The sequence below is a fragment of the Ochotona curzoniae genome, unplaced genomic scaffold (genome assembly GCF_017591425.1).
Source record: "Ochotona curzoniae isolate NIBS_2020 unplaced genomic scaffold, NIBS_Ocur_1.0 contig_908, whole genome shotgun sequence".
NCBI lineage: Eukaryota > Metazoa > Chordata > Mammalia > Lagomorpha > Ochotonidae > Ochotona > Ochotona curzoniae.
In genome coordinates this window covers 11,042,356-11,068,222 of record NW_024466607.1, presented here as the reverse complement: position 1 = coordinate 11,068,222, position 25,867 = coordinate 11,042,356, and the positions used below count along the sequence as shown (strand labels likewise).

Sequence of the window (25,867 nt, the reverse complement as noted above, 5' to 3'; positions counted from 1 at the left end):
TGCCTTGTATGTACCAGGATCCCATATGGGTGCTGGTTCTAATCCCAGCAGCTCTGCTTCCCTTCCAGCTCCCTGCTTGTGGCCTGGGAAAGCAGCAGATAACGGCCCAAAGTCTTGGGACCCTGCACCTGCGTGGAAGACTCAGAATGGGCTCATGGCCCCTGGCTCCTGGCTTTGAATTGGCTCAGCTCCAGCTGTTGTAGCCACTTGGGGAGTAAACCAGCGGTTGGAAGATTTTTCTCTATATCTCTCTTCCTCTCTGTATATCTGACTTTCTAATAAAAATAAATAAATATTTTTTAAAAAGAAAAAAAAAACAGAAATTATTCAGGATTGCCAAGAAGTGAAGGAGGAAGTGACATTTCCTTGGGGTCTCTTTGACTCTGGATTCCGGTGAATTCTCTGGACACCACAGCACCTGTCTGTACTTCGTTTCTCTGGAAAGTGTGTATTTGCAGAAATCCAAGATGACCCCACTGTTCCGCAGGGCCATCTCCATTTACTCTGCTCCTGGATGTCCTGGGCCATTTTGTCACTATCGGCTGTGCAGCCAGACCCCCATCTTGCCTTCCACACTCCCACATGCAGGCCACACAGCTCACAGCCTCTTCAGTGGACCTTGGAAACCTCCGTGGCGAATCAGGAAAAGGTCGCACAGCCTACTCCCCTTCTCTCTAGATGGAGTCAGAAATCTCATGGAATGGCATCAGCACTCTCTTAAAATTTTTTTTCTCTCTCATCCACTTTTGTATTCTCAGAGTGAGCGAAAAGGGAGTCAGGAGTTATGAAACAAGTTCTTAATCATTTTCCCTGTCATTTTTATGTGAGGGAATCTGGCTTTGGAATTTCACAGCATCGTGTCTCACTGTCTTTGCAAACTTCATTAATGAACATCTGTGGCAGGTGCCAGGCCCTAGGTGAAGCACTGTTAAGTTGTATAAGGTTTTATGTACACAGCCCTGTGAAGCGTATGAAACCACACCTGTGCTGCCTCACTGCGCTCTCCTCAGCACCTCAACACATTACTTTGTTCTCGTTTTACAGGGGTCTCTACTGAGATTCAAGAGGTAACGAGACTCACCCTTGTCATTCAACTCCTCAACGAGGAGACGTGCAGAGACCTGCTCCTGGGCCTTCTCAGTGTGCACTGCCTGCTCTGCCTGGCAGCTCTCCCTGGGGAACAAAGACATTGGTGACTATCACATAGAGTGGCCAGTGGTTAGTGCCGTAAGTGTAAAGGCCATGGACACAAAACCCTCACAAACTGTGAAGCAAACTGTGAAGAGACTCCGGCTAAGATGGCTGTTGGCTAAGAACAAGAAACAAAAGGATCAGTTGATCCAACAGTACGTACGTTAGAGTTTAGAACAATGCAGTACACTTAATCATATATTATTTAGTATACTATTTAGGATGGAATATATACAGTATACATAGTGCATGTTAGTCATTTTTATCATCTTTGTATCGTAATACTAAGCTCATCGATTAACAAAGTAGGTTTAATTATTCATATGCGACCACCAGGGTGAAGAAGGTTGATACCAGTCCGAGGCCATATGGAGGAGGTTGAGCTAGGATTTGAAATCAAGCATTTCTGAGTTTGCACTTCATGCTCTTGATCGTTGTGCTGTTGGTGATCTGACCTCTCAGAGACACTGCAGAGGAAACTTAGAGATGTATCCATGTGGGTCAAACCAGGAAATCTATTTTAAAAATAAAGAACAAGACACATTTGTTCCAAAGTTCCACTGATGAATTCTCTAGATTTCTTCTCTCCCAGGGTTCCCAAGCACTCTCTGCCTTGGATCATAAAATACATAATGACTTTTCACTTGAAGTTCTTTGTAGGCTAAAGTGTCTTTAAAAGAACTCTGAGAGTGTTATAGAAAAGTGATTTTCCAAAAATATACATTGCTTTAAACTTTTCATTCTGAAGGTCAGTCATGAGTCCTATTGCTTCCTTTGCCAAATCTACCACATTAAAGCAAATGAAAACATAACTCAGATGATTAATATGAATTAGTCTTTCCATAAGCATTTAATATTGTCCAAGCACTTTGCCCTGTTGCTGGTGGTTCGTGTGAATTAAGTGGTTCCATCAACAAAAACACCAAGAAGAAAGATTTCACCTAGCTTTGACGAAATTAAAGAGTCCATCATTCTTCGGCCGGTACTTAAGGTTTCATTGGAAATCGAAACAGGAGAAAATGCCCAGGTTAAGAAAGTCTGACAACCAGCAAAAGCTCTGGAATAACATTCTCACAATGGTGAGCCAAGAAAATATCGTAGGCCGGACCGCCCCCTCTCCACGAGGTAGCTTCTCTGTAAGGAATCATTAGGGATTTTGTTCTTCATCTCTCCGCAGAGTGAAAGCGCTATGTTGTAAAGGTTGGTGTTTAGGGAGTTCTGCCTCCTCATCCATCGGGCCAGTCTGATGCAGAGTATCTCAGTTTAGGGCTCTCCCAGCATCAGACTCTGAGACAAAGATTTGAGTGCAGGTAGCTTAGCTGGCAGCAGAGAGTAGGAAACACTGATATGGGAGTGGGTAAGGGAAACCCAGTGACAGGGATCTAATACAAAGTGAATTATCAAGCAAGGTACCACTTTAGGGGACTGCATGTCAACCCTACTCAGATCCTCTGAGACTCAGCGGCGTTCCTGGGAAGTGGATGGTGAAGAGCTGGGACACTTACACAGTTCCCATTACATAGTGTCGGTTAGCCCAGTGGAGAAATGGAGTCAGTCCTAGCAAAGTGCTGGCAGTATTATCACTTGGAAGATGGGCAAGGGGATAATAGATGCTAACACAAGCTGCAAATCTTCTTCTTGGTTGCTGGCCCTTTCCGTCCCTTGAGACGATTCACACTGGTCTGAACCACCCCTCCCCCTGTTCCCTATTTCCTTGCTTTTTTCTCTCTCTTCTGCTTGCTGGCTCCTGTGTCTCTCTTGCTCTATTGCTCTTTTTCCTTTTAGAATGGACATCTGCTATTTTTGTCTGCTCAGCATCCATTCCCGAGCGTTTTCACAACAGCCTCTGAACTGGATTTGGAGGAAGCAGTCCTCCTCGCTGCGTGCAGTCTGCCTCTGGCCGGGAGGCGGGCGCTTCACACAAGTCCAGATGCTTGTTCCCGGGGATTTGACTTCTGCACAGGACTAATTGAAAGCGGTTGTTCTACTTCCCAGATCCATGGAGTGGCTCAGCTCCTATTCTCTTCGAAACCTTCCTGCTCAGCTCTGCCATCCATTTGGTGATCATCTTGAGCTTCTGTTACGCAGAGGTGCGCGCCTGCTGCTTGCAGCCACACCATCGATTATGCCTGCATATGTGTGCACGTGAATCTGTGAATCAACTCAGCTTGACAATTCTAGATAGCCAGGTTTTATTCAACTCAGGTAATTACAAAAAGGAAGCAAAATAATTTGAAAAAAAAATGGAGGAAAGAAATAATATCTCCCCCAAAATACAATAAACATATGAAATAATATATGAAAGACAAAAATCAACAAGGCCAACGAAGTTGGTCCTTGGTAAAGACTAATCAAATTGATAAAGCTCTGTTAAAATTGATTAGAAAAAATCCACACAGATAAATAATATAACCAGATTTCATAGACATTAAAATGATAATAAAAGAGCATTATTAAAAACATTTCAGGCCCAGCAGCTAAAGTCTTCATCTTGCATGCACTGGGATCCCATTTGGGCACTAGTTCTAATCCTGGAGGCCCCACTTCCCATTCAATTCCCTGCTTGTGGCCTGAGAAAGCAGCCAAGGATGGCGTAAAGCCTTGGGGCTCTGCACCCACGTGGGAGACCTGGAAGAGGTTCCTGGTTTCAGATCGGCTCAGCTCTGGCCGTTGTGGCCACTTGGGGAGTGAACTGATGGACAGAGATCTTCCTTTCTGTCTCTCCTCTTCTCTTTACCTGGCTTTCCAATAATGATAAATAAATCTTCAAAAAAATGTCAATAACTTTGAAAATTAAATGCATTGAGTGACATGGACAAAATAAAATTTACAAAAAGTGACACAAGGAGACATTTTTAGGCACTTAAATAGCTATAAATATTGAACATGTAATCTATAACGAAAAATAAAATCCATATAAAAACAACCACAGGTCCCATGGTGTCATAGTTCAACTGTAACAAAATTTACGAAAGAAATCATTCCAGCCTTAAACTCTTTTAGAAAACAGAAAATTGCAGAACAAGTTTCAATTCCTCTTAAGATGCTAGTATAACTTATTACCAAAACCTAACAAGACCAAAACAAGAGATGAAAAAAGTCAATTTTACCATGATTTTACATGAAATTTCTCCCTGAAAGCAAACATAATCCAGTCATACACATACAAAACAACGACTTCATAAACTGTAGACTTAGTACAGAAATATAAAACAGGGCGTGGTGTTGTGGCATAGCAGATTAAGTTGTGGCCTGTGACACCAGTGTCCCCAATGAGTACCGATTTTATTTCTAGCTGCTCCATTTCTAATCCAGCTCTCTGCTAATGTGCCTGGGAAAACAGTGGAAGACAATCCAAGTGCTTGGATCCCTGCACCTACGTGGGAGCACTGGATGAAGTTCCAAATTCTTGTCCTTGGCCTGGCCCAGCCCTAGCTGCAAATACAAGGTGTGTTGATCAGCTTTTTGATACTACAATGGAATGTCTGAGACAACTAACTTTATAAAGAGAAAAGGTTTATTTGGCTCACCATTCTATAGGTTCTGGTCCAAGGTTGGGAGACCTCCTACTGGTGTAGCATCAGGTGGGGATGGAGGATGGCAATGGCGGAGCAAGTGTGTGAAAGAAGGGCCACACTCCAAGGCAGGAAGCAGAGAGAGCTGGGCCCAAACTAAGACTTCTACACCCTCTCCTACGCACTAGCCCCACATGACCTAAGGACTTCCTACTAGGGTCTGCCTTATGGACTCCATGCCCCAGGAGGGTAACAGGAACCCAGGCGCATCAGCAGGAAGCTGGATTCAAAGTGCAGAACAGCCAGGACTCAACAAGCTGGCACTCCCTGAGAGGATGCAGACACCCCAGATAGTGGCCTAACTTGCTGCTCTACAATGTCTCCCTCTACCCCCTGATTTTTCTCTTTAAAATTATTAGTATTTTTCCAAAATTATTATGTAAATACAAAGAACCAAGAATAATCAAGACATTCTTAAACAAGACGACGAAGCATAGTGCTTTGTTCTTTCAGACAACAAAAACTATCACAAAGCTCTATAATTAGTGTGTAGATACCATGCTAAAAATGTAGCAAATACACTAAAGATACAGAACAGATGTCAGGAAGCACACCTCTGTAATCATTGATTATTGATTTATGATAGGGACAGCATTGCAGAGGGTTCAGAAAACTACTTCTAATAAATGTTGCTCAAACAATGTGCTATCACTGAGGAAAAAAGTAAATTAACTGAACCACTATTTCGCACCATGCACAAAATCAATCCCAAGGGAATTTTAAATGTAAATGTGGACAACAAAACAATAAATTCCCTATAAAGTAATACAGGAAAATACCTTCATTATGATGAGTTAAATAAACAAGGGGCAAAACACCCTGACCAAGTGAAACAATTATTCAAAATCGGACCCAAAATCAAGAATTTCTGCTCATCAAAATCACTTTTAAGAAAGCAAATCCTATATCAAGCAATGGACCTTGGAAGGATTTCCTCAATCTTGGATTGGTGAGATTAACAGCATTTCAGAATCATTGGAATCACTTGAGCAGAACCCTTGGAGCATGCGCCACATCAGGGACCCCCGGTTGAAATCAGGTGGCCATTCCCCATCCCTTGGGTAGTGAGGCGGTTGGAGGCTGGGTATGGCTGTTCCACTTGTCTATCCTCCTTCTCCCAAATACAGGAGAAAGAAAAAGAAAATTTGGAAACAATGGTCTCAACCACTTTCCCTTAATCCTTGATCCTTCCCATCCTAACACCTATGTGAATATCCTCAAAATAAATAAATAAATAAAAGAATGCAAGTCACTGAGTGGGAGAAAATATTTGTGACATACAACTAATGAAGATTTGTATCTGGAATACAGAGAATGACAAATTAACAAGAGCGGGGCAGGCTAAAATGCCTATACGGGCATGTCACATCAGAGACCTCCAGCTCTCGTGTCCAGATCCCTGCTAAGGCATATCTGTGGAGGCAACAGTTGATAGGTCAAGTGGGTTAAGTCGCTGCCATCCATACTGAGACCAGGAGGAAGTCCTTGGCCCCCAACTTCAACCCGGCCCAGGCGTAGGCATTATGGACATTTGGGGAGTGAACCAGTGGATGGAAGCTCTTTCCATCTGCTTGGCTGTGTTTCAAATTAAAACAATAGCAATAATAATAATAATAATAATAATAATAATAAGGAAAGAAAAATCACATAGGACCTAATGAGATAAATGCAAGGTCAGAGAACATCCAGATGGCATCAAAGAAGAACAAGAAAAGCTGATTTATGTCACTGGTAATGAGGACAACACAAATTGTCATCACAACTGTACCCAGTGGATGTGTGAGGACGGAGACCAAGGGCCTCTGAGAAGAAGACGAAATTTACTTTTTATTTTGTACCATTTTGCCTTTTATATCATTTTACGATCTCCTGGATTCATCCTGGCCCAGCTCCATTGCCCTCCCCTCCAACTCCCCCGGCATCATCATCCTGGGAAGATCGCTTTCTCTGCTATCTCCCCCACCTCTCTTTCAAATCAATAATCTTCTTAAAAGCCCTGACAGCCTTCTGACTATTTATTTATTTTTCTAGATTATTTCTCTAGATTTTGAGCTTCAGGAAGGTAGGAGATACGTCTGTTTTGTTCACTGCTACATCACTATTATCTGGCACAATGCCTGGCACGTGACAGACACTGCATTAGTTAATGACTGAACGGAGCATCAAAGCCAAGAATTTGACCCCACTCTCCTATAAAACTCCAGTGACAACATCCATTTCAGAAGGGTTTCATTTGAAATCAGCCAGCTACCATCACTTGAGCCTCTATACGCTAAAGACAACCACATGGTCCTACTGAACCACTCTGCGACTGATACAGAAAGTCATCTGGAGCTGAATGAGTTGTTGGACTGCTTCATTTGTTGATGTCTCAGCCACTAGGTTATGTTTGTGGAGTCGTCAGAGCTGAAGAACATCCATCAGCCAGACTGTCACTGAGCCACGAGCAAGGAGCTGGGCCTGTCCTGTCACTTTTGTTCTTGCTCCATTGTTCTCCTTCGTTTGGTGTCATTTGATTTCCTTTTTTAAATTTAATAAACTGTGAAGATTATGTAAAATGAATTCAAGGCAATGAGAATATCTGTAAGAAGAATATATGAGCAGGTGCAGAAGGCCTGAGGTGGGTTTATGTGTCCAGACTGACTGTACTTGAGCTAACATCATTCCCTGGGCTTGGACATGATGTGCCTGTGCTGTTTCCTTTGAACAGGTAATGCCACAAATCACAGAGTTAGTACCTATTGTTTGTCTCAGTGCACCTTCCAGACAAGCCTGTGCATGCTAGACTGGCAGCAGATGCCAGCAACCTGCTATAAAAGAAGAGAGCCTCCCTGGCGTTGGAGCCATGTCGCTTACACTCAAAGTGACTAACAAGGTAACTTCTTCTGGTACAAAAGCCAATGTATGGGGATTATCTGACTAGCTCTGCAATGTCTCCAAATAAAGAAGGTGTCACTAAAATAAACATCTTTTAAGTCTACTTCTTTATAGATATTCTGAAACCTCTAGGATTCATTTGGAGTTTTGGATGTGATATTTTTGTTATCTGGAGTTTCTGGATTCTCCTGGCTACAGAGCATGGCAGTTGGACCCAGCATGTGAGCACACGTGGAGATGCTGAGTTCATGCTGGTGGGGCTTTACCTGAGGCTGTCCTGGATAGCTTAGATTGGACAGGAAAAATCCACCCTGTTTTAGTTCTGCCTCTTTCTCCATGCCTCCAAAGATGTTACTGAGGATTATTCTCTGTTTCTTTTTGGGGTCTCCTGAGAGAAACAGGAAAAGGAACCACAAGGTAACCTCAGGATCTCTACAAGGTAACCTCAGGAGACCCTATCATTTGGACAAGGTGTTGAGAGAGACTCAAGCTTGTCAGCCATGGGCCTTTAATAGTGAGTGGACTTCTTTGTTCTATCGCTGGCCAAGTTTCTCAAGAGAAATAAGAGCATGTGTGTGTCTCCTTCACACATATTTTAAAAATTAAATTTCATAAGTATCGAAACTTCACTAGTCAGACATCAGCAGAGTAAGACTGCAGGCTAAAGAACTCAGGGAAGAGCTGAAATTAGAGTCAAAAGGCCATCTGCTGGCCGGATTCCCTCTTCTTCCAAGATCAACTCTGCCCCTTCTAACATTACCAGTTGGTTGACAAGGCCAATTCCCATTATGGAGTGTAATCCACTTTACTCAAAGTCTGTTGGTGGAAATAATAGTCCCATACAAAAACACAAGCAATTAAATAAAAACACTTCATAAAAGCCTCTAGAATAATGTCTGACCAAGTATCTTGGCACCATGGCCAAGCCAAGTTGATGCAGGAAGTTACCATTAGATCCTTTCAGCAAGTGTGGGATATCTGAGAATCCTAACTTAATGCAAAGATCTACCTTTTTGCCTTTTACAGGCCTTAACATTTCATCTCTCTTACTCTGCATGGAATTAAGTCTATTTTTAGGCCTAAGTTTCTGAGTTCCATTTAGGATGACCTAATTCTCAGAACCCGAATTTTCATTTGGAAGCCTATTATCGCTGTTATTAAATCACTCTTCTCACTTGATATTCGTGAGAAAACAGGCTCTTTCATGATGTGTAGGGATTGTGACAGCGTGTTCCATTGGCCTGAAGATCTCAAATGGAATGATTTGGTAATGGATTTTAACACCTGCAATTCACACAGTCTTCACTTGATGTATTAAGGGAAACTTGAGCTAAAATGTTGTCAGCTTGGAGAGTAATTATGATCTGAGCCCAGTTGACTCAGTCATTATGTGAGCACTGACTTTTGTAAAAAAAATCATAGACTGATCTACAGATTGTGTATCCCAGAGTTATTAAAGAGGCCAATGGATTAGTACTAATGATGATGGTGAAACCATCAGGCGCTCTGGTTAGTATTTTACATATGTTATTTCCTTTGAAAATCATGCAGCCAGGATGTACAGAGGTAAGTACAAGTATTCTCCTTTTACAGGTGGAAAACAACCATCTAGCTAGATTTTTATTATAATATTGTACAATGAACAACCTCCAAAATTAAATTATAAGCATTTATCTGGTACTCATGTAAATCAGGTGCAATTTGAAGGCTCAGCTCCAGGTACTAGCATTCATGTTGTTCACTTGGTTCCCCACTAGACAGCCCAACCATTTCCTTAGAAGAACCCTTCCCAGTACAAAGAGAAAGATTCCTACATGAGAGATAAACAGTAGATGATTCCTCTTCACGCTCCAGCTCCAAATTCACACCATGCCACTGCCCACGTTCCTTGAGCTGAGGCAAGTCCCACAACCAGACCCAGCATCAATGTGAGAGGAAGTAAATGCCACTCACAAAAGAACCACAGAGAGATATAAAAATTATAGGCAAATAATACTATCTATGCTACAAACCAATTTTTTGGTTTTGTTACTAATTATTTCATGAGATTTTTCCTAAGAAATATTAACCATTACACATGTGCCTATTCTAGTGCCTTGCCTAGTATGCAGTCCTTTCTCAAGTTGGATTTTTTCCCCAAAGAATAGAAATATTGAGCAAAATTCTCATTGAGATGTCCTACCATGCTTGTGAGCAGATCCACCAAATTCAGGCGTGTTCTCTCGTCTCCTTTTCACCTACCATCACTGTCACATACTCAGGGCCAAACCCATAGTGGGCATCTAATAAACAAGTGATAAATGAACAAAGGATACTAAAAACAAAGAAGCCTGTGAGTTCCATGCAAAATTGTTGAGGATACAAAAGGACTTTTACTTAACAGTTTAGAAACACTCACATTTCTGGGTGCCAGGCACCATTTCCAGTGATCTGCAGAGATGAAGCTATTGGTTCGATGTAAACCAATTCCTGGAGCCAAGGGCATGCATGTTCAGGAGGTCTCCTAAGCCTGCTCTGTTGTGAGGGCATAAGAAAGGAGAAGCGTTTGATCCATATATGAGAGTCAGCTTACCTAAAAATAAGGGATGCATTGCTTTGCCAATTGATAGAAAAAGGTACTAGAGGTTCACACTTGATGATTAATCCATTAGTTTTCACTTATCAATCCATACCTGGAAGGGCAAAAATAGCAACCCTAGTAGCTTGATGGGGAGTGAAGTAGGATGGATAATGATACAAGTGGTCAACTACAAAATATTCAGATACAGGATTTCCCTTTCCCCCAAAATCCTGGAGGTTTATCAACCCATTTGACCACATAAAGCAGAAAGCAGGTGACACTCCTGAACTATTTACAATTGCACTTACAAAATCAGAAACAAGCTCCTACCCTAACATTTTTATTAAACTGTGCAGTGGCAAACAGGATCAAAGATAAAAAGATACACAGATCCAGAGTTGATGAAGATGCTCTGCTGCAAATCCTGGAGTGAGAAGTTTGATAAAATATACTACAGAAGATCTTTAGTCAGCGCTTCAACAATCGGGCCTGCTATGGGAAGTGATAAACCAGTGTGAGCCACAGGAAAGGAATAAAAGTCAACAGAAGCATACACAGGGAAGAGAAGGCAAATACCTCCGAGAAGTCTCCTGATCCTTCTGCACTGATGGCTTCTCTAGTGACTCATGGAAGGAAGTGGGGAATTACCATGTAAATCCCTGTGATTGGCTCTACATGTTATTTATAGGTTTTCTTCTGGTACTGTTCTGGTCATTTACTTCTCTGGTCTTCAATCCTGCTCTTCCTCTTTGCCCTATATGACACATATCCCTTGAAACAGAAGCTATTGTCCTCTGATTTTGTTAGGTTCCCAGCTAAAGGAATAAATCAATGGGAAAGAGAGAGCAGGTGGAACTGTATCCAGCTTGCAATTCTCTCCTGGCAGTCTCCCCAATATTCCAACTCCCAGGCTGAATCTACCTAGGCAATCTAGCGCTTAGATTCTGGCCTTTGTTCCTCCGGTGCTATAGGTGGTTAAATCCTTATCATCTTTAGTTGGCACATCTGCCCCATTTTCAGCTCTTTCAACACCTCTGTAACTAGGCCTCCTTTTAAAGTTAGCTTGATTGAAATACTTGGCATGGGTTGTATTTTCTGGACTCCTAAGATTATGGTTTTCTGTTTAGCATACTGTATATGTTTCAAATTAAAGCGTGAATTCAATTCTTATGAATTAACTCCTTTTGAATTCCAATTATCCTAATCCGGTTCTCTAGAAGCAGAGCCTGAGATGGAGGTTCTTGTGGAAGTGATTTTATTGGAATATGGCTCTTAGGAGAAGAGTGAAGGAAGCAGGGTAGGCAAGAGATGGAATTAATTTAAAAAAATGTGGGTTCAGCTGGAACCTGATTTGATTGAACTCAAAAGGAGCTCTGGAACATGAACTGAACCCCAGATCTGACCCCACCTGGTGGCAAAGGTTCTGGGCTTTCTAACCTCTGGTCAATCAGATAATGGCAAAAGTTTCCTAGGGTAACTGAATGGAAGATTCACAGGCCAATGCTTACCGGCATTAAGGCGAATGAATGGGGGTATGTGTGGGCTGCTAACAGCCAATACTTACTACAGCTGCAGGCTGAATATGTCAGACTGATGAGGATGATCTGAGTGACACACTGACACTGCCCTTTATACCACAGCAAGAGAATTCTTTGGAAGCTCAATGGCCATTGGTATAGTTTAATGTAAGATTAGAGTCTAATATCTGGGGTAGTCAGACTACGCTGGCTGAACATAGACTTCAAAACTGTCTTTCTTTTATCTCAGACCAAGTCCTCAAAGTCCATTTAAAAGCTTGGCTAACATGATTGGTTTCCATAACAAATGGGTGCCTTGGAAGGAGTTTGCTTAGGAAGCTCTGCGAAGCCCAAGAGCTCAACTCCATAAGTCAGGTCATAGCTCCTCCCCTCCTGTACTACATTATCTTCCTCTCATTCGGGAAGTGGGGGGATGGAGAAGACAGTGAGACAACACCTTTGTAAAGTCAGCCTGCTTTGGCTCCAAGAACTGAAGGCAAGAAGATCAGAGCAAGTCTATATTCCAAGTCTTCAATGGACCATGTCCTTTGAACATGAAAGCCCTAACTTAGGCTCCCCAAGGCATGGAATCACTTAAGTGATGGTCAACCTGGGCCCAAGTCCAGCTGAGAATAAAGTTAAAGATTCCAAGGCTCAAATCTTTGTAAGAATGGGACATTTAACCACACCACACATTTCCAAAAATATGCTGTAGACTAGAAGTGGGAAGAAGCCTACTGGCTTTGGTCTTCCTCCAGCTGCCAACCAGGGCTATATCTAGAGGGCTCTGCCTTCTCATCCTTGTTGTCCACCCTAGGAGTATGTAATCTATGTCACTCCATTATAAAAGGGCTCTAGCTCTTATATCATCCTGTCATTATTTTTTAATGTTAAAAACAAAACGATGTGTTTTGGAAGAAAAGTGTTTTAGAAATATTTATGCAACAATTCAGTTGACTTCTTGCCTCCTCTCCTTTCCTTCTGGATAAAACAGAATCTGGGTTCCCTAAGTCAGAGAAGAGCAGGACCCCTCAGCCTTCTCACACTTGGCAGTGGTGGAAGGTACTTACTGTGCCCCTCTCCTCCAAACTCTGAGACCGATCCTTCCTGCATGCTAAGATCACCAATGGGATTCAAGGCCAGGAATTCTTCTGAACTCCCTCAGGGTTTATGTTCATCTCTTATACCAGGCCTTCTACGGAAACATCCTTTGTGGTTATATATATTTTAGTTTTTTGGAAGCATACTGCTATTCTGTTCTCTATTTCTGGCAGGTTGGCTTTGGCTTTCTTTCTCCACCAGCCTTGGTTACTACAGGGATGTGTGGACTCTTACCCATCCACTTCTATCTTTCTGACATTCCCAAACTTTTTTGTCTCTCCCTTTCAGCCACCTGCCAAGACATCTTGTCAATCATTCAGACTTTACCTGGATCATCTGTCCTTCTAGGTCTTGTCCAAACAAAAAGGATACTTGACAAAGTACACGAGGAAAAACAACTCTTCTTCCTTATAAAGACGAAACCACAACCACTGCCATGTGAGAATCACCCCCCAAGGGACTGAAGCCCCCCACATCCCTCCTCTGCTCCGCCTTTCATACTTAGGACTGGTGATTATGTGAGCCCTCCCATGTCATCTCCTTACAGATGAGGGAACTGAAATCAACCTTGACCTTGAGACAGACCATAAACAACCAGGGTTCTTAAAAGAGTAGTGGAGCTGACTCCACCAAAGCAGGCTTTCCTCCACATTTACCTTGAGAGTTTTTTGTCAGACAACTGGGGCCACCTCATTTTCATCTATCTTATTTGCACTTAAAATGACCCTGTAAGATAGGCAAGGCAGGAATCCAGCTAGTTCTTCTGATTCTCATTTTGCAGATTTCAAGACTGAGATTTAGGGAAATTAACCAACTTGCCAAACTCACACTCCTTCTCCCAATCCTATTTCTGTGTTTGCTTCTGCACATCATCACTTTGATCTCAGAGTGCACGCCTGCCTGTCCGGCCGTATGCCTGAGCCTTGTTTAGCCCTGAGGACCAGAGAACCTTTTCAGACAGATTCACAGATCACTGTCATGGACTACGGGGGATACAAGAAACACAATCAAGATGTGGCATTATATACGGTCAAGGGGCCGGGAGTCCGGGATCCAATCCTCCTGGTGGCAATGATAGATTACTCTGTAGCTATGAAAGTATTGTTACTCATTTGTTCATAAAGCTCTGGTTGGCTAAAGCTTCCAGAGGCACTTCTGAGTTGGGGAGAAGGTGTTAGGAGTGGTGCTTATTGCTGCTCTGCTTTAAACAAAATTGCAAAAATCAGATGCTTGGATTTTCCTACTTCCTTGATCATTTGATCAGTATATGTGCAGGGCTTAATACGATCTTTCTTTTCCCTTTCCTACTTTGTAATAGGAGAATCAGTCTAGAAGTGGACCAGAGGCTTCAATTGTTTTGCAAAAGAACAGGGCCAGGAGGCAAGCAGGCACTTAACTTGGGGTGCCCACGTCCCATACTGGAGTATCTTGGTTCAGGCCCTGTCGTTGTCTCCTGACTCCAACTTCTTGGGAATGCACAACTTGGGATTCAGTAGGAGACAGCCCAAGAAGCTGAATTCTTGCAATTAATGTCAGAGATCAAGACTGAGTTCTAATTCCTGGCTTTGACCCTGGCTCAGCCACAAAAATTACAATTTGGAGAGTGAAGTCGGTGGATAGGAGAGTTTCTTTCACTCTCTCTCTTATTTCTTATGCCTTCACCTTTTAAAGAAAAAGAAATTGTATATATAAAAAAGATAGACATCCAGCCACGTGTCCAGTCCTAAACCTAACCCCTCACATGTGCATGCTTTTCCTAATACCTAACAAGATAGATAGTCCTTACGTAAAGTTCCCACAAGCTCACAGACACACCCATGGACTGCTCCTTCCAATCTTTAAGAGCTGTAAGCAATGGCATGTCCTTTTCACATGACAATCTGCCGGCAGGGAGACTCCTTTTCTTAGAATGCAGCAGACTGGAGGGCTGCTCAAGAATCCCTGTTGCACACTCCTTGTTGCTCCAAGAAACTCAAGACCAGAAGGCACTCAGGCCCTGAACAAGGGCAGATACAGGCTGGGGGTGGCTGTTCACACTTCCCCTCCCAAGGCAAGCCCACCAAGGGAGCATGGAGAGCAGAGCCTCTGCACCTGCTACTGGTTTGGGTAAAAGAGAACATTCCAAAGATGCCTGCTTCACTCATGTGCTGGGGACACCAAGGAGGAGATGGAATGCTAGAGCAAAATAGACATCCAACCCTAAGTTGGTCCCACAGTCTTCATTCTGAGAGAAGTCAGGACACAAAATGTGCCCTATCCAGACTGACCCCTAAACTAGAAAATCCAGAGGAAAGTAGGACAGTGCTTGGCTTGCTGATGGAGGCTTGTCAGGTGTACAGAAGAGCATGAATGCATGTGTACATACCTATATGTGTGTTTGTGCATGAATTCACAAAGGTAGACTGCCCAACATGTGGGCTACTGAGCTAAGCTTCCTTAAGTGAACGGAAATAACCCCAGCTGCACAGAACCATAGGAGTTTGGGATGTAGTAGGAGGCTCTGGAATATTTGCGATTGAACCTCAAGAGGACTACAATGCATGCAGGGCAATTTTTAGAGACTGTCTGACCATCTTAAAGCAGTCTAAAGTTCTTTAGAAACCTGTGACAGCGGCTTGTGGCCTCTGCTCTCCATGACTGCAACAGAGAAATGCATCCTGCATCCTTCTGTGTAAGCACAGAGCCTTGGGACCCTAGTGCTGGGCTCAGTCCAGCATCTAATGTCAAGCCCTCCGCAGCATTCCAAGGAACCAAATACTTGGTTACCTCAGGAAGCTGTGTTCAGGAGCTTTTTCTGTTTTGTTTTGCATTTCCATGGAGATTTCCATTTTAATTAAGTCCCATTTGTGCTTCTTTGAAATATGTTGCTGCTTTACCTCTCTTTTTATCCCCAGGTTGGCTTTAAGTTTTGGCAAAATTAGGACATTGAGAAATAAGACTTAAGAACTCAGGGGAGGGTATTTAGCACAGTGGTTAAGGCGCAGCTTGGGATGCCAGCATCCCATATCAGAGGGCTAATGTGCACCCTGGGAAAAAGCGGTAATGGCTCAAGCACTTGGGTATCTGCCACCTATGTGGGAGATAGATGCAGTTGTGAGCTTCTTGCCTCAAATGGGTGCAATCCCAGGTGTTATGGGCATATGGGAAGTGAACCAGTAGATGCAAAATCTCTCTCACTCAATGTTTCAAAGATACAAAGATAAATAAACTTCAATTTTAAAAAGACTTAAAACTCCTTACCTCCAATGTTAAAAATCTCAAAAGGATATGTTTGGAATAAGCCAAAGGCTTTGGTTTTAATTTGGTCAGAAGGAGTGCTGAATTTAGAACAGGACAGGCCTGACCTCAAACCTCACCTTTTGCTATTCCTTTGAGGTGACTTTGGGCGAGTTCCTTGGCTCTCTGCCTCTCAGTGTTTGTAGCAGCAATGCCACAGTAATTGGGCTGCCTGGGGGTGAAGCAGTCCTGAGGCAGGGCAAGCAGCACAGGGCAGTTATTCCACAAATGCTCCTTCCCTTCCCAGCTGTCCTCTTGTCCTCTGTGCTCCCACAGCAGCTGTCATTCCCACGCACAGTTCACACAGCCACTGATCATCCTTATTAAATACCTGACGTTGGGGGGCTTCCTTCAGGGACACATGAGGGAAGGGGTGGTCAGCAGCTCTCAGGCTCTGCTCATTCAAGTTTTCTAACAGATTTTCTTTGAACAAAGGGGCACCATGGTCCTAGGCCATGACCAGGGCCGTCTTTACTCCCTGTGGAGAGGCGTGAGCATTAGTTTAGTTAAGTGAGGAGGTTTGGGAATAGGGAAGACTGCAAGCTCTTGGCACATCATGCAGTTCTTAAGATGTCTACTTCCTCATTTGTGACATGGGGGTGACTCATACTTCACAGGGTTGGTTGTTACACATATTAAATAATAGGTAATAGGCACTGTTTGGGATATCTACTACCACAAAACAAACTATCCTAAGACTTGATGACTTAAAACAATCATTTATGACTTCTCCAACTGCTGGACTCTAGGTTGGGCTAAGCTGGGTAGCTCTTCTCTTCTGTGTGGTATCCACTGGAGTTAAGATATCCACAATGACGTATTCACCCACGTGTCTCACATCTCACTTAGGATGTGTAGGACCACTAGGGTTTCTCTCTCTCACTTCTTTCCCTCCATTTAGTAAGTTGGGCTTTCTTCTTCCTTTTTTAAGATTTATTTATTTCTCTTACAAAGTCAGATATACATACAGGAGGAGAGACAGAAGGAAAGATTCTCCATCCGATGATTCACTCCCCAAGTGACTGCAATGGCCGATGCTATGCCAACCTGAAGCCAGGAGCCAGGAACTTCCTCCAGGTCTCCTACACGGATGTGGGGTCCCAAGGCTTTGGGTTGTCCCCGACCACTTTCCCAGGCCACAAGCAGGGAGCTGGATGGGAAGTGGAGCTGCTGGGATTAGAACCGGTGCCCATATGGGACCTTGGCACATGTAAGGCAAGGACTTTAGCCACCGTACCAGGCCCTCCACAAACTTTTAAAAATATTTTTGTGTACTGGTAAAAACTTTAGGGGCACAACCTGATAATTTGGTCCAGAAAATAGTTTGTCAAATAATTTATATAAAAACAATGACTTTTTTCTTGACCACTCTTTTGGGCTTTGAGCATAGACACCAAGTCCTTTGCTTATTTATCATTCATTTCATTAATTGAGAAGAATATTCTACAATTTTATCAGTATTGGGTGGAGGTGGAGCTGGGATAAGAAAACAGATTTTTTTTTAAAAGACTGTTTACTTGAAAGGTAAAGTGACAGAGAAAGAGAGAGAGAAAGAGAAAGAGAGATATCTTCATCTGCTGGCTCATTCCCCAAATGACTGCAATAATTAGGTCTGGGGCAAGCAGAAGTCATGAACCAGTAACCCCATCCTGGCTTCCCACAGAAATAACAGGGCCTAAGTCTTTGCACCATCTTCTTTTGCTTTCCCAGACACATTAGCAGGAAGCTGAATTGAAGTTGAGCAGCTTGTCCTTGAACCAGCACTCTGATACTGATATGGATAGAGTTGCAAGCAGTGGCTACTATAATACAATGTCAGCCCCTGAAACTGCAGGTCTGAACTCAGAATTAAGCGGCTCTTTCTGTGCCATTTATTGTGAAGTTTGAGTCAGGAACACATATGTGCTCTGACATGGTGCACAACCATCACTGACACACAGGATGGTAGACACAGAGTCATTCTTGAGAGCAGCAGAAATCACTCACCCAGATGACTCGTGTGTGTGTGTGTGTGTGTGTGTGTGTGTGTGTGTGTGTGTGTGTGTGTGATTCCCAATGCACCTCTGGGCATCAGGTTTCTTTCAGAGAATCACCTGTTCTCAAACTTCTCTAAGTTTGCATTCACCCCATGACAAACAGGGTCTCAGCACAGCTACGGCTGTTGCGGTCACATGGGGAGTGAATCATCAGATGGAAGATCTTCCCCTCTGTCTCTCCTCCTCTCTGTATATCTGATTTTGCAATAAAAATAAATCTTTTTTTAAAAAAAGTTTGTGGAAAAATAAAATGAAAAGATGAGTTTATGTTGATGCAAAAATTTTAAAATTCAGGTATAATTTTTCAGACCGTGCTTTTTTAAAAAACTTAGATACTTTGTATGCATGTATCTTTTCACCAAAATTCACATGCATGCTTTAATTCCATTTTTCATGAATTTTTTTCTTTTGTTTTAACTTGTCATTATTATTATTTTCCATGATACAGTTTTGTATGTATAGGGATTCCTCCGTCCCCATTTTCCCCCATATTATCACAGTAGTAGAGTTCTTCTAGTAATAGTTACAAGTCTAAGTTTCTACTGTTAAAGTGTTTCATGACGTGGTAGGTATAGCCAAAGGTAGAACATCAAGTACCATGCTGCCAAGGTTATGTTTCATCGGGAGTCCTTTTACTCAGGGGCAGAGATGCATACTGCAATGTATCTTCACTTACTGGTATGCTAGTCTCCATTATACAGTTCACCTATGAGAATATACGTATATACTTGATTACCTACATACCTCTTTATTTTTAGGATATTTGTTCTTTTGGGACTGCCTGATTTCACTAAGGATAATGGTCTCCTGATGTGGGACCATCTAGTTACAAATGGTAGGACTTCATTCTTTTTGATTGTGTAGTATTTCATAGAGTAGACATGCCACAGTTTCTTTACCCTTAACTTTTTGAAGTTACTTGATATTTAGTTACAGGATGGAATAAAGCATCAAGATAATATAAGCACCCACTTCAGAAAGCAATTAGAAAGCAATTTTGCAGTCGGTATGAGAAATGAGCAGAGACTGAATTTGTGTTACATACTCTGCATTTGGACAGGATTAAATGTGTTGAGCCCCAGGACTAAGTTAGGGCAAAGCTGTGAAACAACCTGCTCCCAGGCTCATCCTCTTCCTTCATCTTTCAACCTGGCTTTGAATTGAACTTTCTTTGACCTGACCCTTAAGGCTAGTGCTCTCATGACACAAGGCCTCTTCTGCCCTATCAAAACCATTTATTCTAGAAAAGTCAAAAAGTGTTCTTAAAATATGCTGAGGAAGGGACTTCTTCAGGCAGGAAATTATCTTTGTTTAGGGCAATACCTTGATGAGTTTCTGCAGAGAGGGAAGGAGCTCGCAAGGATAAGTACAGAATGAAAGTGGGAAAGAAGCACAAGGGATGGGTGACTGACGTACTGTGCCCTAGAAACACGCAGGACAAGGGGAACAGCGTCACTGTGGAGAAGAGGAAACAGAATGCCAAGCCCTGTGGCACAGGGATAGGACCCAAGATGGCAGAATGAGTCAGTGACTTTTTTCAACAGTATTCATTACAGGCACCGTGGTTCTTGAAGTTTTACTGGTTCATGGTACCCTCAGTGTCTGGAGCTCCTTCACAGCACTCCCTGAGCTAAAAGAAATACCTGGCAGCTCTTCTATTCAACAGCGAGCCAAGTTAGCAACAGCTGAAAGTTAATATAAATTTACTAATCCTTTACTAATCACATGGATGTCTCTTAGATGTATATGTCTCTCAACCTTGAAAGAAGACAGGATGCTGCCGTCCTTATTTCCTAATCCATACTGACTGTCAGTTGGTGCTGGGTTTTTTATCTCAGCGATCCTGAACATCTGTGTTCATGAAGACAGCATTGAAAGTATGGAAGGCAATCTACTGCTGAAACAGTGAACTACTTTGAAACAGCAAAACATACAGTGTTTGACATATATTAAATGTTACTTTGTTTCCCTTTAAAATTTATATATATTCCATAGGTATGCTATAATTTTGCTACAGTACACCAGGATGTCTTGGTACACAATCTGGGAACCACAGTTATATACAGCCATCACCTATAAGTTGTTGCTGTTGACAGCATGTCAAGTCCTGCTGTCTTACCTTTTAGCTAATTCTACTGAACCTGAAAAGCCCTCATCTGAGTGTCGAAAAGTGAATGATACGAAGGATCACTTAATAATGAGCCAGGATGAGTTGAACATACACAGGTGGGAAAAGGAGCTGTCGACAGAGACAGTTCAAGAGGCAGGAGTTCAGAGACGGGGCTAGCCCCATGGACATAACCTCTGCAGTCGCAGTAGAAATATCAGGGTTGGGACGGTGTTTGGTGAAGCGGCCAAGTCACTGTGTGGGTTGCCTACCACTTCACGTCTTTGAGGGCCCAGCCATGTCACTCACAACCACCCTGATTTACTATTGCAGCACTAAAACAGCCACTAAATGCATAAAAGAATGAACATATCTGTTTTCCAATGAGATTTTGTTAGAAGTATAAGTGAGCCACTGTAGACCCATGGGCAATAATTTGCACACCTGTGGTTCAGTAAGTGACAATTTGTGATGGAATGTATGTGCTATAGTTCAACAACCACTATAATTAATTACACTGCTGCAGTGAGCTTTCCAAACTCAATGTTAAGGATACAAACATACTCCCACAAGAATTATAACTGCCCCCAATTCAGACACCAGCTCAAAGTTGGGAAGTCCTCAATCCACCTGCAATTCTGACAAACTGGCTACAAATTTGAGGGTTCCCATAGTTTGATAACTTCTAGAAAGGCATGAAGAACTTAAGAATGTGTCATAATTATGATTATAGTTTTACTATCACAAAAAGACACAAATCAAAATAAACCAAAGAAAAAGACAACATAGAGAACTGGGGAGGTTCCAAGCAGAATTTTTTATCTTCCCCATGACGTCCTTAATGATGCCATCTCCTCCCAGCTGTCACTTGTGAAAATACTCAAGTGCATGGCACACCAGAACCTGTGAGAACCGCCATGTGAGCTCCACCTGGCAAAACCAGGAGCTCTGGTGGTCCAACCCCTACCCCAGTGTGAGACACTGAATCAAAAAAGATTATTCTGGAGGCTTAAGAGGGAAAGTTTAATCTATTGGGTTTTGGATTTGATCTGACTCTGTTCTTCCTTTCTTCTCGCCCATTTCTCTCTTTAAAATTTATCCTAGAGTTTATCCTGTGCCAGTTCCCCTGTTGTATAAGGTAGTATCTAATTTGGTTCCACAGGCTGGGAGCTGGAGACGCTTTCCTTAAGGGTAGGTCACACATCCGTGCCCGATTTAGATGAGACTCTGAGGTTTAGACTTTGGAGTTGATGCTGAATAAGTCGAGATCTACAAGGCTATTGGGATGGGATGAATACAGTTTGCACATTAAGAAGGACACGGATTTGGAGGTCAGTGATGAACTTATATGGTCCTCCTTCCCAGATTCCCAGATTCTTATATTGGTACCTAATATTTAATGTGCTTGTGTCAACAGGTGGAGTCTTGGGGGAATAACCTGATGGAGTTCTCCTGGATGAGAAAGAGGCCAATCTACCATCTGAGGCCACGGCCATGAGGCGTGTGAAGCAGAATGAGATGCTCTCTAGATGCCAAATACACCGCTGACCTGACCCTGGACTCCCAGCCTCCAGAACCACAGACAGTACATTTCTACTGCTTCTAAATTACCCAGCCTGAGGCCCTTCATCACATCAGTAGGAACAACTAAGTTGCACTAAGGTACAGCGCATTTTCTTTCCCATTACACTGAGGACCTTGAGATTGCTTCCACTTCTCAACGACTGTCAGCAGTGCTAGCCTGGAGTGTGTTTTATCACTGAACAGCCTGTTCCATCATTAATTATTTACTCGGGAGAATGGAGGCTCCACAGGGGGTAGGAACATTCATCCTGTTTCTTCCCTGTTCTATCTCAAACTCTATCTCAGGTAGAGCAGGATCTGGTGTCTGATAAACAGCCACTTAGAGCTGGCTTAGCGGTAGCCTCCTATTGCAGATCAGGTCCTCAGTTCTTCAGCTTATCTTCTCTTCTTCCTGTGACTCCCCTTGAGTAACACGAATGATGTTACATCCATGTTCTGACTTGAACTGAGATCCTTGTGGGGTCCATGTGAGATGCTGGCATCACAGGCAGCAGATTAACCAATTAGACCACAATGTCACTGCCCGTATTTGTTTCTTTTCACCTCTGAAATGTGACTATTGGAAGATTCAAAAATATTCTCATGGTTTGCATTCTATTTCTGCAGGACACAGCAGCACAGTTGCTCATTGTTTTGGGCATCTCTAAGAAAATGATCCTAAAACTTACACTTCCTAATAATATAGCTACCATATTCGTACATCTATTGACATATTTCTTCAAAGAACATTGCTATAAATATCCTTAAACTCATATGTTTGCCTATATAAGTGACTATTTAAGAGACTCAATTTCCCTAAGTAGAATATTTTAGGGCTCTTGTTATTTGGTAGCTTATAATTTAAAAGGAATTGTCACTCTAAAATATGTGATCTTAGTTTAAACTTCATCAGCAAAGTACACCTGGCTTTACAGTAGCTTTCTTTGTTGATTTTTGGCTAGATTTAAAAATTTAAAAAGCTCATTGTTTTCCTTTTACTTGTTTCTGTTACATGTAAAAGGAAAGTTTTTCACGTTTTAATTAGCACTTTGTAATTCATCTTTTGCACACTTTTTGTCCCCAACCATAGCTCATTTGTCTACTGGAGAATTCATCTCTTGTTATTAATTGATATATTCTACAGATTAATTGTATTAATTCTTGGCACAAATGTTTCATATATTTTTCCTTTTTTATTTGCCTTTAAATCTTTTGTACTACCTTTTGATATTCAGAAGTTTTTAACCCTTACATAATTTTCTTTTATGATAACTGCCCTTGAGCTTATATTACGGAATTCTTTTCATACTTTAAAATTATGTTGTTATCCAAGTACAGTGTCTTTTAGCATGTTCCTGCTGAAACTTCTTAAAATGATTTGCTTGCACCATATGGATTTTATTTTTGCATGCAGAAATTGCAAGGCTTAACTTCTGGATGTTTAGCTAGGCATCCCAACTCCTTTTCATTAATAATCTTCCTTTTCTGCATTAGTTTAACAATGAACCAACGTGGCAGTATCAAGCACATACTCAGACAAGACAATGGAAACAAAGTGGCATTCTCTTGTGCAGTGGATCCTCAGATCCTCACAGGCATGAATCCAGGTACATTGGGCGAGAAGATCAAAGAGGACTTGGGCTCCCAATCTCTGCTCTCTTTCCAAAATGGGTGAACTTCATTGGACGATAGCTTTTTTTTTTTTACGCTGCTCAGAATCATGCATTTTAAAATGTTTGAGTAACATGGGACATTTGGTGAGGGGTGAAGATGCCATCTGGGATACCAGCATCCCACATGGTGTCTGGGTTCACGTTCTGGCTCTGCTCTCATTTCCAGCTTCCTGCTGAATGCAGCCTGGAAGGCAGCAGGACAGGTAGTTGAGCTCCTGTCACACACAGGACATGGGAAACCTGGATTGAGTTCCCCACTCCCAGCTTCAGCCTGATATTGGATAATGCACCTGTGTATGGAAGATTCTCTCTCTCTCTCTCTCTCTCCTCTCTCTCTCTCTCTCTCTTCCACTCTCATTTTCCATTTCAAATAAAAGAAAGAAATAAAACTTAAGAAATAATAAAATTCTGAGTGAAGATGTCGTGTGCTAGAAAAAAAAATGTTCAAATACATCCAACCTTTGACATAACTGTGTGAGGATTGCAGACTTGTCTGCATCTGTCCAGTGGAGCTATGAGATATGAACCTGAAATGAGTATCTCCACCCTGAAAGGTGGGAAAAGGAAATCACAAAGAGATACGTCTTCTTTCAGGTCCAGGTAGGCACCATTCCCCTCTTTATGACGTCACACGGGGATCCTCGCCATGCCCTGAACGCTGACTGCATGTCTCCACATCAGACCTCTGCCCCTGCAAACATCACGTCTGAATTCCAGCTTCTGCCACAACACGTACTGCTGGGTCTCTTTCCAATCTCGACTTCACTCTATTAAGTACTTTTGTCTCCATGCGTGTTCAGTGAATAACCCACACTTTTGTTCACTTACACAGGTTGGTTGCAAAAATTATCAGTGTGATTGTCCACGCTCTTGTGTTGCCCACCTCACACTGTCCCTGGTGAGGCCAATGGGACGATAACAAATGGTTATAAAAGCAGATAATTGACAAGTATTTGGGCATTGGGACTTGTCCTCTCTTGCTACTCTCAGGACACCTGATACTGCCACCATGTAGAAAAGCCTAGGTTAGCCTGCTGAACGATGAGACCAAATTGGGCTAATGCCAACTTTCCTGACAGGCCATCTTAGCCCCTAGGCAGCCTGAACACTGACCACAGGAGCCTGAGTCCCACAAGATGGGCAGAAAGCCCACCCAGCTGAAGCCAACCCAAGTTATCTAGTAACTGACTCAAGAGCTAAATAAAAGTTTATATTGAAAATTTTTAAAGATTTATTTTAATTTTATCAGAAAATCAGATATACAGAGAAAAGGAGAGACAGAGAGTAAGATCTTCTGTCCATTGATTCATTGCCCAAATGGCTGCCAATCCAAAGCCAGGAGCCAGGAGCTTCTTTCAGGTTTCCCATACAGGTGCAGGGTCCCAAGGTTTTGGGGTGTCCTTGACTGCTTTCCCAGGCCACAAGCAGGGAGCTGGATGGGAAGCAGGACGGCCGGGATTAGAACTGACACCTATATGGGATCCCAGAGTGTGCAAGGCAAGGACTTTAGCCACTAGACCATCACGCCAGGCCCTATATTGAACTTTTAAATTCAGGGACAAGTTACTATGTATTCAGTGCTAATCTGCAGTGTTGCAGAACTTTTAATGATGTGTCTTAGTCAACCATGGACCACATATAATGGGGCTGGAAAATTCCTCTTGTCTAATGACATCACAGACATCCTAACATTCCGATACAATGAATCATACGCACATTTCGTACACAAGTTGCACGAAAGTATAATGCATGTGATTATGCACAGCACAGAGTGCTTCAGAGTGGTAAGAAATGACTATCTTACATGCACATGTATTGACTGAACTCTAACATAATTATCCCTGTCACGCCAAAGCAGCCACAGAGTTCATATTCATGGTATTTTGATAGCATCAATTAATGGATCTATACCACTTGGGTTTGTATGAGAACATTCAGCGATGCTCATACTACCAAAAAAAAATCACCTAATGGCCAAATTCTCAAATTATATCCCTTTCATAAAGTAATTATGCTGCTACATAAGGTAGAAATATAATAGACATAAAATCTATTTAGTAGGATTTCTAGATGCCAACTGAGATTAATGAAATAATGCTGGATTTTGAAGACCTTCAGGATGATTCTAATACAACCTGGACAACATTGAGAAGCATTGGTCTGGAGCAAAGATCAAAAGATTTGGAGCCCTCTATGTTGAGCCAGTTTCTTCTACTCACTAATTGCGTCATCTTAGGCAATTTTTACAGAAGCTCTTTTTATTTTCAATTTTGAGATATTTTAAATGTATGTGGTGGTCAAAGGTTAAACACATCACTAAACAAAAAGCTCAATGCTCTTATAAGAAGCAAAAAAAAAAATGACTATAGATGTCTTTCATTCACAGACAGT

At 42.3% G+C, this 25,867-nt stretch overlaps 1 long non-coding RNA gene across 1 annotated transcript in view; it reads right to left on the bottom strand.

Annotated features, from left to right (window-relative positions):
• Positions 1-25,867, bottom strand: part of LOC121165613 — a 157,480-nt gene that overhangs the window by 117,294 nt on the left and 14,319 nt on the right. The window contains exons 2-3 of the long non-coding RNA XR_005885301.1: positions 1,546-1,706; positions 1,082-1,173 (exon numbers count right to left, since the gene is read on the bottom strand). This is a non-coding gene — a long non-coding RNA (uncharacterized LOC121165613). The remainder of the gene's footprint in view (positions 1-1,081; positions 1,174-1,545; positions 1,707-25,867) is intronic.